Genomic DNA, 19,712 nt, shown 5'->3' on the forward strand with positions numbered 1-19,712 from the left:
AGGTGTACCTCACGGGGAGGTGCACTAGTAGAAGAACGTGCCAACTGGGGAGACTTAGATTAAGGTGCTCTGAGGCAGCCTGATTTTGGCGGGAAAACGCTGAGGCAAAACTGCGTAGCAACAGCGAGCTAGCTTGCCAGCTGAGAGGCCCAGCAGAGGGGGGTAGGCTCTGACTCGATACTGTTGCAAGTAGTGCTGAAGAACAGCAGCAATCTCTAGGGAGAGCTGGTTCTGAGGCAAGAAGAAAAAAAGTGGTCGTTTTATTTTGAGGCTTGACTTTTTAAAGCCGCCTGTTCTGAGGGGGGATTATGCCCTTGACTCGAAGCAAGATAGCAGACATGAGTGAAGTGAAAGACCCCCAGATTGACCAAGGTTCTGAGGATGAATTTGGCTCAGTGCAAGGTGACAGCACAGGAGAGCAAGACCCAGAACTCAGAAAAATACTCATAGCCCAACAGCATGAACTGAGGGTGAGGGAAATGGAGGAAAGGGAAAGAGAGAAACAGCGGCAATTTGAATTAGAGAGAGAGAGAATGGCGTTTGAATTAAAGAGATTGGAACTGATGAACCAGAACAATAATAATAATAGGGATTCTGAGGGGGGCCAACTGTCTAAGGCTGACCTGAAGAAATTCCCTGTGTACCACAAGGGAGATTGTCCCGAGGTGTTCTTTTCCTTAGTGGAAAGAGCGTTTGTGGACTTCTCAGTGAGGGAAACTGAGAAGATGACCATCATGCGGTCTTTAATCAGTGGTAGCCTGGCTGAGGTTTATGCCGAGATGCCTGAGGAACGGATGAAAGATTTCGCAGAGTTTAAAAAACTGGTGTTTGCAAGACATGGGATAAATGCAGAGCAGCTGAGACAAAGGTTCAGGTCCCTCACCAAGAAGCCAGAACAGACTTTTACCCAAGTGGGGGCCCAATTGGTGAGGCTGCTTGAGAAATGGCTATCGCAGGAGGGGACAGAGACCTATGAACAGCTTAAAGACTTGATAGCCCTGGAACAGTTCTATTCAGTTCTGCATGGGGAATTGAAATTCCAGGTGAGGGAAAGGAAACCGAAATCTGTGGCAGCAGCCGCAGAGATCGCGGATTTTATCTCCCAAATAAGAAAGCCCTTGGGTGAGGGGAAATCTGTAGGTAAACCCAAAGAAACCTACAGCAAGTACTCTCAGGGACCAGGGAAAAGCCAGCAAGGGGGAGGGGCCCATGGTGAAGGGAAGCCCTCAGGCATGAAACCAAGCCCTCAGAATTTGGAGGGAAAACCCAAACAAGAGGAGAGAGAATCAAAATACACCAGAAAATGCTATTTCTGTCAGGGAAAGGGTCATCTAATCTCAGAGTGTGAGAAATTGAAGCAGCTAAAAGGAATGGTGCCTCAGAATTCTAGTGGGACCAAGCCAAAAGCTGTGTTCTGTGTCCAGCAAGAGCAAGGCTCAGTGTCACAGAGGGAGCCTGTTGCCATGGCTACTCAGTCTGGAACAGCTACCTATGCTGAGCAGACTGAGGAAAATGGTCCTCTTGTGGAGGTAAAGCGCTGCTTGCTGATAAAAACAGATTCTCAGTTGTTTGAGACAGCCGGGGTGGACGTAGGAATACTTGACCGTCAGTATAGGGGGCTGCGGGACACTTGTTCCCAGGTAACCCTGTGCCATCCAGATATCATCCCTAGGGAGTATATAATCCCAAATGAGAGCATAAAGGTGGCAGGGATTGAAGGGCAGGTAATCTCTCTGCCAGTAGCAGAGGTACCTGTCAACTTTCAAGGCTGGAGGGGAGATTGGCGGCTAGCGATTTCATCGACTCTGCCAGCAGCCGTGCTCGTGGGAAATGACCTGGCTGAACATGTGAAACGGGTGCTAGTGATTACACGCTCACAAGCCACCACAGGGACAGTTCAGGGGGGTACTGATGAGCCAGAGACGGAAGCAGAGGGGAGTTCAGAAGCTGTGGTGGAAACCTTAACCACAGACAGCAGATTTGGACAGGAGCAAAAGGCAGACGCCACTCTCCAGAAGTGTTTTGAACAGGTGACTGACGCCCAGCTAACGCCTGAAACCCCAGTGAGATTTCTGGAGAAAAAGGGGATTTTATATAGAGAGTCCCTGAGGAATATCTCAAAAGGGGGAGATGGGATCAGAAGTCAGCTGGTGGCACCTGAAAAGTATCGCCCCATGATCTTAAAAAGGGGTCACTCTGACATGTTTGCTGCACACTTAGGGGTGAAAGGGCCCCTTGAGTTGATCAAGCAAAATTGGGAGCAGATCACCCAGGATGACCCACAAGACGTTGTGACTTACATAGACACCTTGATGAATGACCTAAGGAGAAATCTAGAGCTGGCAGCAGAAAACCTGCAAGCTCAGAAGGTCAGACAGAAAACATGGTATGACCACAAAGCTAGAGAGAGGCACTTTGACCCAGGAGAGGAAGTGCTTTGGCTTAGGCCCTGCAGAGAGAATAAACTGCAGCTCAAATGGGCAGGACCATATAGGGTCATTTCCAAGATGTCAGACCTGAACTACCTAATAGAGCAGGAGGAGAACCAAGCAAGGAGGGTGGTTCATGTGAATGCCCTAAAACCCTACTACAGAGGGGAACAGAGGGTTTTATTCGCGATAAAAGCAGCTGAGAGTGAGGAAGCGGAATTACCCTTCTGGGAGGGTAGAGGGGAAGTAAAATACAACCCAGAGGAGGTAAAGATCAGTCCTGCACTCACCCAAGACCAGCAGCAAGAACTAAAAATGCTGCTTAATAAATATCAACAGGTGTTTTCCAACAAGCCGGGGATAGTGAAGGGAGTGATGCATCGGATCCACACAGGAGATGCACCCCCGCAGGCAGTATCCCCATACCGAGTAACGGGACCCTATAGGGACAAGGTGCGGAAGGAGCTGGACGAAATGCTGAGGGAGAACATAATCGTCCCCTCTTCTAGTCCTTGGTCCTCTCCGATAGTCCTTGTGGACAAGCCTGATGGGAGCATTAGGTTTTGTGTTGATTACAGGAAATTAAACCGTGTAACCACTCCTGATGCCTACCCAATGCCCAGGCTAGACAACCTGATTGAAACCATAGGGGGTTGTCGGTTCATCTCATCATTGGACCTGGTAAAGGGATATTGGCAATTAAGAATTGATCCCAGGGATCAAGAAAAAACTGCCTTTTGCAGCCCTTTTGGTCTCTATGAATTTCGAGTCCTGAGCTTTGGTCTCAGAAATGCACCAGCCACATTCCAAAGGCTGATGGACCAGACCTTGGCAGGGCTCAGTGACTTTACAGTGGCCTACATTGACGACATAGGGATCTTCAGTAATACCTGGGAAGATCACCTGATACACCTGGAGTTAGTGCTGCAGAGGTTAAGTGCAGCAGGGCTAACAGTAAAGGCCAGCAAGTGTCAGCTGGGTAGCCCAGAAATAAAATACTTGGGTCACATGGTAGGGGGAGGAATGATAAAACCCCTGGAGGCCAAAATAGAAGCTGTTCGTGATTGGCCTAGACCCAACACCAAGAAAAAGGTCAAATCATTTCTTGGGTTGGTGGGCTACTACAGAAAGTTCATCCCGAGGTTTAGCGAGATTGCGGCTCCGCTGACCGATCTGACGAGGAAGAAGGCTGATGACCGCATCCCGTGGACCAGCGACTGTGAGGCGGCGTTCCAGAGGTTGAAGGAGGCGTTAATCAACTATCCTGTCCTGCGTGCTCCAGACTTCGACCGGGAGTTCATCATCTACACCGATGCGTCTAACAGCGGGGTAGGAGCAGTTCTGTGCCAGGAGGATGAGAATGGTGACCAGCATCCAGTGTCCTACCTGAGTAGGAAACTTCGAAAAGGTGAGAGACATTTGGCAACCGTGGAGAAGGAGTGTTTGGCCATAGTCTACGCGATCCAGAAGGCCAAGCCTTACACCTGGGGAAGACATTTTGTTCTGTGTACTGACCATTCACCATTGCAATGGTTAAAGACAAAGAAAACCCACAATAGCAAACTTATGAGGTGGGCTTTGAACTTACAGGACTATGACTTTGAAGTGAAGGTGGTCAGAGGGTCAGTGAACTGTGTTGCTGACGCCTTATCAAGAAGACCTGAAGATTGAAGACGGCGAAAGAACATGGACTATGTGTATATAATGATGAAAAGGTTAAATGTACCTGGTTTTAAATTGGTTTGTATTAATAAAGGTAAAATTGATGTAAGGCATATGGTAAATGTTTGAAATGCCTATTTGCTATGTTTAACTTGGAGTGTAAATATATGTAAGTATTATATGGTATGTATAACTGTTTTTGTGTATTTTATACAGGTTGTTTTTTGGTGAAAAGCACGTTAGCTTTCCCCCTACAAAACAACTTATAAAGAGGGGAGGTGTTACATAACAGCACTGATGTTACCTGTCTGTCATGGGTTTGGAGGGAAAGTTCCATCCTATGGGGAGTGGAAGGCGGGACATCAGGAGGAGGGGCTGTACTGTATAAATATGTGATGCCTGTGTGGTGAAGAGGAGATGCTGAGACAGACTGTGAGACACTGGGTTGGGACGAAGCAGCAGCTGGGGAAGAAGAAGCTGTTGTGGGAGTCTGGGTGTCTGACAGGGTACTACTGTGTGTCAGAGTACCAACCTGATAAGTTCAGGTGTCTGTGGGTTAGCCAGAACTGATGGGTTCAGGGTCTGTGCTTTAAGTTAAAGGTTCTAGGTGAACCAAACTGTATGCTTGTGTGTGTGAGAATAAGCCACGTTACTTTATTTTTATTCACCTGATTGCTTATTTTTCCCTGTGTGTATTTAAAATAAACCTTATTCCTTTTGTTGTTTAAAAATCCATCCCTGGTCTGTGTGACTTTTTATAGGGAATGGTTGGTGGCAGCTTAGTAACTGTGTGATAGATCCCAGTAGGTCTGGGTTTGTCACAGTTTCAACCTAATATTTTATTCATACTCCGCCCATTTAGTCAACTGACTACTCTGGGCAGTTAACAACATATAAAATAAACCATTTAAAATATAGAGCAAATAATACATCAATAGACAAGGACTCAAGATGATAATAAGAAATAAGTCCAGTTGCCACGACTCAACTTCCAGATAACTTCACCTGGGTGACTGAGAATCTTCACACACGTAATACACTTGTGTTTGCAAAGCTATTGTGCTTCACATATTATCATTATTAATACAATTTGTGTTTTCTCCTCTGAGTTATGGTGACTCTATGAATGAGAGATCTCCAAAATGCCCTGTCCTCAACAGCCCCGTCCAGCTCTTGTAAACTCGAGCCTGTGGCTTCCTTTATGGAGTCCATCCATCTTGTGTTTGGGCTTCCTCTTTTCCTGCTACCTTCAACCTTTCCCAACAATATCGTCTTTTTTCACCTTGCTTTCTCATGATACACCAAAGCATGACAGCCTCAGTGTAATTACTTACATAAATCCTTTAATTCTGACTTCCAAATGTGATAATGTATGCCTCAGTAGTCATCTTTCATGCTTGTCTCAGAAAATACTGATTTTCATTTCTCCTTCCTATATACCATATTGTATACAAGATGTATATAAATTTAAGAGGTCTTAAATAAACAGGATTTGGGGTGTATTTGAAGAAGAAAGAATATAACAAGCCTAACTTCTGTATTAACAATGTTAAGATTATTCTGTAATGTAATTTAAATTCAATGTCAGCACAACAAGATCAGTACTTTTATTACCTGCACTGGTTACTATCTTGATTCAGTCTGGTTTCATATTTAATCTCAGAGCTGGTATAAATAAATCTGGCTCAGAAATAATTGGAAACACAAGTAAGTCAAAGATAAATAGTTTCAAGTAAGGAGACTTGTAGGTACTCCAGACTGGCGAGGAAATCTCTCCCTGTAGGCAGAACCTTCCTGATCAGTCATTCAATTTATCTCAAGGAATTAACCACCTCCACTTTCTCCTCCAGAGCTTTCTGCTTTGCTTCAGTTTGAAATAATATTGGTAGTACATGTCTCTACATCCCTCGGTTGCATAAGCATGAAAGACTCAGGCAGGAGTTATACAAAATGAAGTCCTTTCCTCTTTCTAACACAGAAATGTTAATGACAGAGAGACTGAAGGCTAGAGAATGGTTTATTCCACTCTGAAAACTGCTATTTAAAAAAAAAAACCTAATTTGTTTTGTGATACTGTTAATCCACCTTTCAAGTTTAAGGGGAAAGCATAACTTCCCTGAGAATTAGCAATTTTTCTTGGCCTGTGTATACCACAATACACAAAAATCCTCAGAACGTCCTCACGATTTGGTAATGATACAATGCAGATAGGAGTTTGAAAAGTTACTTTTAAGAAGTTACTTCTTCCTGTTGCTTGTTGCACTGCTAAAGTTCATTATTTTTTTATCTGTTGCAAGATAATGTTACCCTTTAATCCTTGTGGTATTAAACACAGTAACATTATTCCAGCTCATTCTGTTGCTTTTGAATTATAGCTTTGCCACACCCTTCTCGGGAGAGGAAAATAAAGTAATTTCTTGCAGGTAGGTGTATTACTTGTAAATCCTGCTAGGAAGCTCTGATGCACACCAGATGGATATCAAATCTACATCCAGTTTCTTAATGACTAATAGAACCAGGCTTGTGACAGTACTTGCAGTTGTCAGGAAGAGGAAGGGCTGACCGACACGGAGTATGGTGGAAGGTGAACAGAAGCCTTTCCGGTGTGACAATGGCAGCACAGTGACGGGAGAAGGGACCTCCAGGCCCCACCTGTGTCCTGGAAGAGGAAGGCAAGAGGGGCAAAAAGTTGAGGGGGGAGAACAGGAGAGAGAGTGGGGCAGAGCCCATGGAGGGATTGAGGGGAAGAGGGTCTTCTCTGAGGGGGCGTTTTGCAGGGAGGAGAGGTGAAGGGAGGGTTGTTTCCACACCCAAAAAAGTACTGTAAATTAAACTCAAAGGGTATTAAAAATTTTCCTTCTCAAATTCTCTGTGGAAGAGGCAAATCTTCAAACTCCACCATAATTATGTATTATTGCATTAATATTAATACGTATATGAGGGTACAATTATATTCTGAAAAATCTGTTTTAATGTATGAGTTTTTACTCCATTAAAATGCCTTTTTTAATGCAAATATGGCAGGGGATCGCAGATGACTTGGCTATTATAAAAGGGGATCATGACTCAAAAAAGGTTGGGAAAAACTGCTATATAGCTTAAAATGTTTTACAGTAAAATGTACTTCGACCTATCAGCTTTGTCATCCCTTGTTGTTTCCAGCCTATTTGTAAGCTAGTGGTGCCAAGGCCAGCTCTGCCAATAGCCAGAGGGAGGCGGTAAACACAGAGATTAGGTATTGGGGAACAACTGCAGTAGCTCCCCACTGTTCCTTAGGAACCTCTTTCTCCCACTATTCTCCTCTCTTGGAAAACAGGACTGTATGTGTTGCAAAGTCTGTCTTGCACCTCTAAAGTATCTTGCTGCCTCCTCTTGTTGGCAGAGGAACCTATTCTGTTGTCAGTGTTTACGTGCCGTTCCTGTAAATTTCCGGGCCTTTGCTACAGACCACACAGTATCTTGGACGATACAAATATCTAATGGGCCAAGACTATAAAGGTATTCTAAAAGACAAACCATAGATCCAGTTTGTTTAACAGTTTCAAAGTGCACTGAATGAAGTGGGCTTCCAAATTCACCAATCAACACCAGTCCCCCTAGTACTGAACTGCACATGTAAGCAGAATTGTAATTTTGCTTCCTAACAAACAGCAGAGGAACAACAAAACAAATAAGCAAACACAACTGGTGGCCAATAAACTGATAGAGTAGCAGGACAGGTGGTACTTCTCTGGTTGCTCCCTTCTTGCTCAAAGAGGTAGTTATGGTCTTTAAGTTGACAGCGACCAACCCTAGTATTTCATTCTTCTGCACACATTTTCTATGCTGTCACAAGACCAAGGCCAACAGTGCTCAGGAATTTGCTCTCCTCATGAGCTCAGGGTGGAAACTTTTTCTTTCTTTATTTTTTCCTAAGTTGCTTGTTGTTTTCAATTACTAACCAGTGGCTTACTGTGAGGTTGTACAAATATAAGGCGATTACATAATTTGATCTGCAGAAGGAAAGAATTCAACATGCAATTAGTTTCCAGCTGGCAGTTCGACAAACATCTCTTTAAATGGAATAATTTCATGTGGTACAATTTATTAAGTAACAAAATGTAACAACCTCTGGTTGCAGTAAACTTTACTGTAATTTTCCATGTCTCCACATGTTAATGCTGGGCACACACCCTACTTAGCTTATAGCTTGGGGCTATAACCTGTGTAGACATTAAATACATAAAAGAACATATGGTCTCATTCTCAGGATACTGCTAGTGTGGGAGCAATAAATTTATGCATTTAATGTCTACACATTTATTTATTTATTTGTTAATACTCACCTGTTAGACCAAAAAGTCTCCAAGACCTTTAGCTAGTTAGTGATGAAGCAACAACATACCTACAATACCACTGCAGAAAACATCTACCATAATAAAGTGTATTTCAGGAGATAACAGGAAGGAATTTATTTTAAAACAGATCTGCCCAAGTACAGTATACCAGATTTCCTCCACAAAATTTTTAGCAGAATCTAGTTTTGATGGAAGCAAATGTTACATTTCACTAGTTACTGGTTTGTTTGTTTGTTTTCAGTTGCCAAAATCCTGTTGCTTAGCGTAGTAGCACTTATGAATATTCTCTACCTAGAAAACCCTGAAAATGTCGCAATAAATCAGAATTGACTTGACAGCACATCATCATCATAATTGTTGTTTACTTAAAGTAAATCTAACTGAATTAAACTTGCTTGCAACCCAGGAAATATATTAAGAACAATGTTTTTTGCAAAAAAAAAATCTATATATCTTATCAGAAGCAGTTTTAGGAGAAGGAATTGTGCTTGTCTATTCAACAAAAACAAAAGTACCATGATTAACAGATCTATTTTTATGTGAATCTTCTTGAACTCTTCCAAGTTATCGAGTTCTTTTCTCGATGTGCCTGAAAAAATGCTGAAAGTGAAATAAATTTGTTAGTATTAAATGTGCCTCTATACTGTCACTTTTGTCTTTGTATCTGAGAAGCAGGTCATAATGAGTTAAGTGAGACTTACTCCAATGCGTTAGTTTGCAGACATACATCAACAATAGTTAAGATTAAAACAAAACTTTGAGACTCCATCTAACTAGCCATTCCTTGCAGATCATATTTGGGGAATTAACTAGACAGAATAGAATGTCCTTCCAGGCATGTCCCACTCTGAAACTTTAGTCATCTTATGTCATCTGAAACCCTGCTTGGCCCCAGTTGAAAAGGGAGCTAGATGCCACAGCTGCTGTGCCTGCCTTAGTTATCTTCAGGAATGGACTTCAACAAGATTTAAAATGGAACTTCAGAAGCTGTATCCCTTTGTATTAACTCATTCATCAGTACTTTAAAAAAATGCAAATAATGCAGAATGAATAGTTGCCTATCAAAACTAGGATTATGGCTACTCATTAAGTTCAGGTGGTTCCAGCATCTAAATTTAGGGGAGACTGATAAACAAATCCAAGGTATTTGTCTTTGCGGCAATTTGAACTATGCACATATTTCTCATTACTATTGCCTTCAGCACAGATGGAAAGCAACAGCAATAGTGCTTACACAATCACTGTCCAGTTTTGGATTACTGAGGATCAGCTACTGAAGTGTTTCATCCTCTCTCCACCCCGTGTGTGTGTGTGTGTGTGTGTGTGTGTGTGTGTGTGTGTGTGTGTGTGTGTGTGTGTGTGTGTGTGTGTGTGTGTGTGTGTGTGTGTGTGTGGTGTGTGTGTGTGTGTGTGTGTGTTTTTCTACCAATACCTGGAAAATCTCAGTAGTTATTCAGTGGTAACAGGAGTATATGTAGCTTCTCAAATACATTTCACCTATCCTTATTTGACAGATGTAATATGAGTGATGTCTTGCACATCTTAAACCCATTCCGAAACCTTTCCATGCATTTCCTGTACAAACATGTTTCCTCTTCTTTTCTGTATTATTCAGAACTAGAACCAGAAAAGAAATAGATAAGTGATAAGAAAAAAAGCCACAGTGACTCCATTGGAATGACAATGGGCGAACTGATTCCAACATGATTTAGTTAAGAATAGGAGATAATACATATAATCTAGGGAAGTGGCTCTCAATCTATAGTTCTCCAGATATTTTAGGCTTCAGTTCCTGGAATCCCTGACCATTAGTCATGCTAGCTGAGGCTTTTGGGAGATGACATTCAAAACATCAGGATGGCTAAAGGTTATAAAACATTGGTTTAGAGAAAAAGTTCAGGTTTACAATGAACCAGTATTTTAAAAACATATGAGAAGAAAATAGAAGAGAGGGTTTCTCTGCTCTCCCTTCTACTTTTACAACCCACTGCATACGTCATAAGATTGTCACCGAAAAGAGCACTACCCACATCTCTGTTTGAGAGTGAATTAAGCAACCACACAGACTGTAAAACGGGTTAGTCACAAGTGCTCCCAATCACACCGAATAAACTGCAGCCCTAGTGCTCTGCCAGAAAGGAATGGAAGAGCTTGCAAAAGGGATGAGATGGATCATTCTTACTTAAAACAGATCACCAGAAAACAGGCTGAACCAAATCACACCAAAAGCAAACCAAATACCGAGCTATATGTTTATCTGATTGTGCTCTTATTCCAAAGGGTTTTACAGTATAAGTCTGGTTTAAAAAAAGAACCCAAAGAAGGAAACAACTGGTCTTCAATGATTAGCACCTGTATAACAGTCTAAACAGACACACAGGTAACTGGACACAATCGTCCCCCGTAAAATATAACATATTTTAATTAAAGTTACAGTATTTCTAACATTGCCGCACATGCAAATTTTATAGAAATACGAATCCTATTTGGCGTTAAATTACAGTGTGTTGTAGCAGGCAGAGTATTAGACTAGGACAGAGAAACCTTGGGTTCAAAACCCTTTTTGATTATGGAAACTCACCAGGTATGTGTGGCAATGGTAAAACCACTCATAAAATACAGTACCTTATACACCTCAAAAAGACTATTAAGCTTATAAGTATGTCAGACGTGGTTGGTTGATAACAACAATAAGCAGTCAAATCTATTTTGATATCTAAGGCAGAGGACCAGAAATATATCTCCCCATCCCTGACAATTAAATAACAATAACAATTAATAAAAAACCCAACAATTTGCTTACCTTCCATTAAATTTAAATTTGCTGCTTCTCATTCCATAATAGTAGGGCCACATGTTTACTTCACTTAACTTCCAAAGTTAAACGTCTTTGTGCTCTTTGATCCTTATGTTTATACTTATGTGAGCATATAATTACTACTATTTACAAAAGGACATTAGACTTTGGTTGACAAGTGTGATGAGCCACTACGTGTCCCCAGATTATTTCACTAGCCTGAGGCCCACAACGTTCCCTCCTTTACGCTGCCACCAGTTGACCTCTGTCAACAACCTTTAATTAGAAAGATTGAGGTCCAAGCTGAGAGCAACGTTGAACAAAACAGGTTTATTGGTTACAGATCACGTTAGCAGTCTCTTCAAAGCCTTATTTCGTAGTTTAATAATAACTTGTTTTCACTCTTAACTCTCTTTAACTCTTAACTCTGCCACTCTCTCTAACTCTCACAGACAAAACTTCTACTTCAGACTTTCATCTCAGACTCTCTTCACCATCATCTTCTAACTGTCCTCCTGACTGACCCTCAGGCCTCATCTCTGACTCACCCCTCCCTTCTGGTTTCTCTGGCTCCGCCTCCCAGCAGCTCTCATTGGTATATGCAAATCACCTACCACATGAGCCAAAGCAGGGTGATTGTCACAACAAATTTCTTATTTTGACTGTAAGATCCCTTTTCTTTCTGTTTGTGAAGAGAATTGCTCTTTTTTGTTCTCTCTTTGAATATGTTATAGCAACTAGATATTAAAACAACTAAATGCTCATTTAGGCTGCTATACCCACTTGCCTGGGAATAAGTCCCATTTCACTCAATGAATACGACAGCATAGCTGGGAATTCCTAGTGTGGTGCAGTGGATAGAGTGACGGACTAGGACTCTGGAGAACAGGATTCGAATCCACACTTGGCCATGGAAACTCACTGGGGAAGTGGAATTGGTAAAACCTTAAATATCCCACTTACCTTTAAAGCCCTATTAGGATTGCTATAATTCAATTCTGACTTGACAGCACAGGGAAATTTAGTGACTGAAATCCAGTATTAAATCACAACAGAGAAGACTCCGTGGAAAAGACACTGATGTTAGGAAAGTGTGAAGGCAGGAGAAGGGGACGATAGAGGACGAGATGGTTGGACAGTGTCATCTAATCTACCAACATGAATTTAACCCAACTCCCAGACGCAGTGGAAGACAGGAGGGCCTGGCGTGCTCTGGTCCATGGGGTCACGAACAGTTGGACATGGCTAAACAACTAAACAACAACAAAAAGGATAGCCCTACTGAATCGATAGAACATACAAAGCTGTTGAGTCTCCAAATCCTCACTGATTCAATTGGGCTACTCTAGTTGCAACTTACTACTGGATTTCAGCCAGTATCTTGGACTACATTTCTAAAGAACTGCCCCTCCTCTTGAGGGCATCACATCTCCATCTAGTGACAGGAACATACATATACATGGTGTTACCAAGAAAGCCATTCAGAAAAATCTTAGATTGAAAGTTAAAGGGTGTTGTCATCTCTGAAAACAGTAATAAAGTAAGTGTTTTGGCTCAGAGTGAATCACTTAGGACTAAGTCCAAAGCTGTGTGAGTGAATGTCTGCTCTCACAATAAATCTTTCCCTTCCCTTCCGCTGCCTCCTGCACATACCCTATATCTTGTGGAGGGTCATTAGCCCTTGCAAGCAATTTTGGGAAGCAGATGAAGGGATGTGGGAGGGAGGGGAATTTGATTGCCAATTCCATTGGCAAAAAGCCATTGCTGGATGCAAGAGTCATTCTTTCATGACTGTAAGAAATATAAGAAAAATAAGTTTTGTGCAGATGCTCAGTTCTATTAATTTATGGAACAATGCTAGTCTTGCTGTTTCAACATTATCAGATGTTGTCGGAGTATAAATTAGCGTGCTATTGATGTAAACAGTTGCAATGAGATGTGTTCCTTGTTCTGGTCTGCTTAAACAGCCTTGAAGGAAAACAGGTTCAGAGCAAATTCGAATCCTTCAGGCTTTATAGTTGATTCTATCATACAATATGACAAATAATAAATGAAGAATAACACATGGTATCATGTGGTTGTTTCTGTTATGGAAACTGGCAACTAAAATATTGAATCTCTATGCTTTCCAGTCCATTAAGTATAAAAACAACACCAAGGCTGCAGGATTCTGTCTCCTTAGTCTTTATATTCACTTTAGGTTCTCATCCTTAATCAAAACATTATACAGTTTCTTTAGACAATCAAAATACAGTACTTTGTTAATTTTAGTGGCATGTGTTAATTTTCCTCTTCACAGATTGCTGCCTTTATTTATTTATTTATTTGATTTATATCCCGCCTATCTGGTCGGGCGAGGACCACTCTAGGCGGCTAACAGTCATACAAAATACAATAAAATAAAAAAAGACAATTCTAAAAGCTAAAAACTCTACTTGGGGTACATGATACAACGGGCAAAAACAGTAAAGTAGGGAAGAAGAGGGTCAGGAATTATGTGTTGGGAAGGCCTGCCGAAACATCCATGTCTTTAATTGCTTCTTAAAGATACCCAGTGAGGGAGACCCGCGAATCCCTTGTCATGGTGAAGGGGCTTGAATAATTCAGAGAAGCTATGGGCTATGCCGTGCAGAGACACCCAAGACCGACAGGTCATACTGGAGAGTTCTGACTAAACGGGATCCACCCGGAGCAGGAACTGGCAAGCCACTCCAGTATCTTTGCCAAGAAAACCCCATGAATCAAAACAAAAGGCTAAAAGATATGATGTGGGAAGATGAGCCCGTCAGGTTGGAAGGTGTGCAACATGCTACTGAAGAACAGCGGAGGACAAGTACAAGTAGCTCCAGAACTAATGAAGTGGTTGGGCCAAAGCCGAAAGGACACTCAGCTGCGGATGTGCTTGGAAGTGAAAGGAAAGTCCGATGCTGCAAAGAAAAATACTGCATAGGAACCTGGAATATAAGATCTATGAACCTTAGTAAGCTGGATGTGGTCAAACAGGAGATGGCAAGAACAAACATTGATATCCTGGGTGTCAGTGAACTAAAATGGACAGGAATGGGCGAATTCAATTCAGATGATTATCGTATCTACTATTGTGGGCACAAATCCCATAGAAGAAATGGAGTAGCCCTCATAGTCAACAAAAGAGTAGGAAAAGCTATACTGGGATAAATCTCAAAAATGATAGAATGATTTCAATACGAATCCAAGGCAGACCTTTCATCACCACAGTAAACCATGTTTATGCACCAACCACTGATGCTGAAGAGGCTGAAATTGACCAATTCTGTGAAGCCTTACAACACTTTCTAGAATTGACACCAAAGAAAGATGTTTGTGTCATTACAGGGGACTGGAATGCTAAAGTAGGGAGTCAAAAGAGATAAAAGAAACAACAGGAAAGTTTGGCCTTGGAGTGCAAAATGAAGCAGGGCAAAGGCTAATAGAGTTTTGTCAAGAGAACAAAAGAAGAATTGATGTTTTTGAATTGTGGTGCTGGAGGAGACTCTTGAGAGTCCCCTGGACTGCAAGGAGAACAAACCTATCAATTCTAAAGGAAATCAACCCTGAGTGCTCACTGGAAGAAGAGATCCTGAAGCTGAGGCTCCAATACTTTGGCCATCTCATGAGAAGACTCCCTGGAAAAAGACCCTGATGTGTGAGGGCAAGAGGAGAAGGACACGACAGAGGATGAGATGGCTGGACAGTGTCACCGAAGCTACCAACATGAATTTGACGAAACTCCGGGAGACAGTGGAAGACAGGAGGTCCTGGCGTGCTCTGGTCCATGGGGTCACGAAGAGTCGGACACGACTTAATGACTAAACAACAAAAATGTTAATTTTAGTGGCAGATGTTACATGGCTGATGTGCATAGACAGCAGGATGATTATAACTAGAGTTCATAGAGGATAAATGTTATTATAAACTTCTTTCCCCTAGCAATTAAGAACTGAAGTTCCTTCTAAAGTCTTGTCACATTTTGGGGAAGGTATGTTCATTTATTTATTTAATTTATTCAATTTCTACCCCACCCATCTAGACCGAAGTCTACTCTGGGTGGCTGAGCAATGTTGGGAACATTCTTTACACAGATGGGAATGTAACAGAACATTCATACACAATTCAGCAAGGAGCAAAACTAGAGAGAAGGAGGATGAAGGGCTGCCCAAAAATCTCTCTATTTATTAATTTTAAAATATATTTTCAACAGCCCTCTTTCTAATATTCCCCAATACTCTGAACAATCTTATGAACTCAAATCTGGCTTGATAATAAGGTTGAAAACTGCCAGGAAAAGATATGTAAAAGTTGCTTTTTTGGACTACAAGTGGCCATGGCAGTTGGGTTTTTTTAAGCAGTAGTTTGAAAAGGTATCAAGATTTGCCCAAATTTAATACAGGGAATGCTCTGTAAGATCTAACTAAGATCTAACAATTATCAGTTTATTGAAAGGTATTAACAACCACCTGGAAGTTGAGTCATGGCAACTGGACTTCTTTCTTGATAGGTTGAAATGTTTTGCTATTCATCTAAGCAGTTTGGATGAGTAGTGAAACGTTTTAACCTAACAAGAAAGAAATCCAGTTGCTATGACTCAACTTCCAGATAACCACGCCTTGATGACTGAGAATCTTCAAACGTATATTAACAATCATGTCAATAACCCATTTTATTTCAGGTTAATATACCCAGACATGGGAAAGTTAGCAGAAAATAGTTAACAGTTTAGTTAACTATGAAACTATAAATCTACTGTACACTGTGACTGCACTAGCCCTTTTGGAGTTAACTGGTGTGGTCTAAATAAGGGTGGCTGAGGATGTGGGGGAGTGACATCCATTTGGTGCAATCCTTGCTTCCAAAGGGCATATCGACCTGAAGCGACCCTATTTAGTCCGGGTCACTCTGCTATCAATTTCCAGTACTGTATTGCAAAGTGGCTTAATAAATGAGCCACTTCAGAATATCAGCAAATTGAACACTTCCCCTGCTCCTGTGTGGAGGGACAGGGGAAGTGAAAATATTCTTTGGCCTCTGCTAGACCATCACTGATGCACTGAATCACAATTTACATTTTTTAAAAAAATCTTATTTACTTTGTTCATAGAGCCAATTGAGAAACTGCCTGCAGCTGCAGTTTTGATTAGCAATATACACAAAGGGAATTTAAAAAATTTAATCTAAGTGATTTAGCTATCAGTGATGGCTGAGCTAATGTAAAAATAAAAATTAATTTCTCCTGCCCATCTGCAGAGGAGCAGCGGAAGTGTTAAATTTGCTGACATCTTGAAGTGGCTTGCTTATTAAGCCACTTCATGATACTGTAAATTGACAGTGGAAGGAGACTTGGCAGTTTTGACAGCTCCAAGACTTGATTTTGGTCTGCTCCCAACAATTCCATTTTATTTATTTATTGGATTTTTAAATACTGCTCATCTAGTAGCAAGCCACTGCTCTGGATAGTTTATATACCTAAAAGAACACCCACCCCACTCATTAAACATATACTGTAATTTAAACAAACCAAATGAACCCTCAGAGTAACAGTGGAAAAAAATAAAGTTAAAAATAAGATAGATATAAGTTTTCATGAGTGGAGGATATCTTGGAAGGCTTATCTGAAAAGATGCTTTTATTGACTTCCAAAATGCTAGGAGGAAAGGGGGCTACCTTCACTGGTAGGGCATTCCATAGTGTGGCAGCCACCACTGAATCCGAGTCATAAATTTCTGGGCCTCCATCGGTTGGCCACCTCCAGCATCAAAGCTTGGGAGGATTGGTTGGGATGGGTGAACAATCTTAGGGAGAAGCACTGTGACAAGTAACAAAGTCCCAAACTTTTAAGGGCCTCTTCTTCCTTCCCCAACACCGTATAAATGCCTGTCTACTAAGGCTACAATCCAAGCACCTGAAGAAGTGAGCTGCAGTCCAGGAAAAGCTATGTCAAATAAAACGGATTAGTCTTAAAGATGTAGCAGGACCCTTGGTAGTTATTTTAAACGATTTTTCAGGAATCTATGAAATGCAAGTGCTTCTAATGCCCAATAAATTTAGCACCCATTTCAGCTCTGTAATTCTTGATTATTTAAGATCCCTTTAAGTAAGTGCCCTTCAGATTGTGCCTCTTTAGACCTGAAACAGGTACTGTATTTCATAATAGGTAATTTAAGGATGGTGTGTTTCTGTGGGAGACAGGATGGTTAAGTGTTGGGCGGTGAGGTCTATGTGAGAGCAGGAAGTCAGGAGATGAAAGAAGAGCTGATGCTGCTCTCTGCTGGAAGGAAGTCTTATGACAGTACAAGTCTTCAAGAAATCTAATTCGAAACATCATCTAATGCTCAGCATGCACATGTGCGTTAATAAACCTTCTATGCTAAATGTCTTCAGAAATGTTCATTATCATTAAAGTTGATGCTGTCCAAGAGTGGGTAGAGAATTTTATTTTTCTGCCCAAGAAAATACTGCTAGGGCTTTTTAAGGACAAATGTGCATGAACACTAAAATGTGACACCTAACACAAGCAGGTTCTTGGATGGAATCTAAGAGAACACCATTCAGTCTTATGGCCACAAGGCTTTGTAGAGTAAACATACTAGTGCCCGGTGCACACTTGTTACACAAACAGACCACTTAGGCCTCCAAGAAATGCAATTGTTGCTGTTGTTATACAATTTAGCAGCCTAACAGTATGCAGGATTATCCAGAAGTGATTCTACTATATACAATTCAAGACTTCTTAGAGCAGTAAATACCATGTTTCCCCCAAAATAAGACAGGGTCTTATATTAATCGTTGCTCCAAAAGACACATTAGGGCTCATTTTCAGGGGATGCTTTATTTTTTTCCATGTACAACCTACGTTTATTCAAATACAGTCATGTCATCTTCTGGTTTATGCACAATGGTGGAGGGCGGGCTTTCACTTAACTAGGGCTTATTTTTGGGGTAGGGCTTATAGTAGGAGCATCCTGGAAAAAAACATACTAGGGCTTATTATCAGGTTAGGTTTTATTTTCAGGGAAACAGGGTAGCAATTTTGCATCCAGACAAGCTATATTGATTCCCAGTCACTCTGGGATGAGGCATGGAAAGAACGTAGTGTCCCTGCAAAAGAAAAATGTTTACGTTTTCAGAAAAAGGAAAGTAAATAAGGTCATGAAGTGTTGCTATTTTTTTTCCTAACACCCACTACTAGATTCACCTCCAGATCTCCGTGCCCCCCTAAGGTCTGATGCTCAGCAGCAAAGACTCAGCTGCTCTGAGCCTTGCTTCTTGTCCTTTGGAAACTCTCCACCTCAGTAGCTTTCTTCCATCTGCACTTCATTTCTTCGCTTCACTTGCCAAATGACATAGTAAATGCAGGGAATAATTTATTGACTTCCCTTGAATGTCTTTGCATGGTATCACTTTTCCCTGACAATAAACCTCACCAACATACCACTGTGCCATGATTTGAAAACTTAAACCCACAAGAGCTGCCAGGTCAGTAACATCCTGTTCCCTAAATTTCAAGTCCAAATCTCAAGATTTTGGGGGAGGAGACTTATGATCTTCCGGGGGCTTAATTCCTGGTAACGTGTGGTTGAAATTTTCCACCCATCTAATGGTAAGGACCACAAAGCTCCCGTTGTGCCTTTTTTTTTTTTTTTTGAAATAACATCTATAGGAGGCAGTTAATAAAAAAAACACAAGAAACCGGAGGGAGTTTGTCACTATTTGTCACTAGTGATGCAAATTTAAGTGTTGTCTAGTTGGCAGAACCCACTCCCCAGTATTAATAATCAACAGTTGGATATATATAAGTGAATAAATGTTCCCTCCAGATGACCTTCATGGAATGTGTGCTGCCTATGTGTATTTGATATAATTTTCCTATAAAACACTGGTTCTGATCTGCATAATAAGCAGGTAGTTGCTGAGAACACTGCTTTATTAAAATGTTAGAAAATACAAATAGGAAACATATATTCAAATAATTCCATTGAACAATTACACAGAATCTGTAATAATATGCAAACTACAGCCTGAAAAATGTGTTGCCGATCAAATAAAGCTTGAACTCTCTGTGGAAGATAAAATGAGTAAACAAGCAATTGTATTTTAAGACTTGCTAGAAAAACAATAATGCTAGAAAAAGTAGGAAAAGAGGAAGACTGAACATTAGATAGACAGATTCAACAAATGAAACCACAGCCTTTAGGCTGAGATGGGCCGTTAATGAAGAACCTGTTGGAGGTTAGTAATTCACAGTCACCATAACTGTGAAGTCATTTGATAAGACATTATAATAAGTCCTATAAAATATAACAAAGACTGAGACTCTTTGACTGAAAATGCCAATAGTTACACGCTCAAGATGCTAAAAATGTTGACTGTGCCCATTAAAACAGACACAGTCTACCTAGGCTATATTAAAAAGATGAATTAACTCTCATGCGCAGTGGCACTATGCTCCTCTAGCCTCAAATGGCTGACGTG

The sequence above is a fragment of the Pogona vitticeps genome, chromosome 4 (assembly GCF_051106095.1).
Source record: "Pogona vitticeps strain Pit_001003342236 chromosome 4, PviZW2.1, whole genome shotgun sequence".
Taxonomy (NCBI): domain Eukaryota; kingdom Metazoa; phylum Chordata; class Lepidosauria; order Squamata; family Agamidae; genus Pogona; species Pogona vitticeps.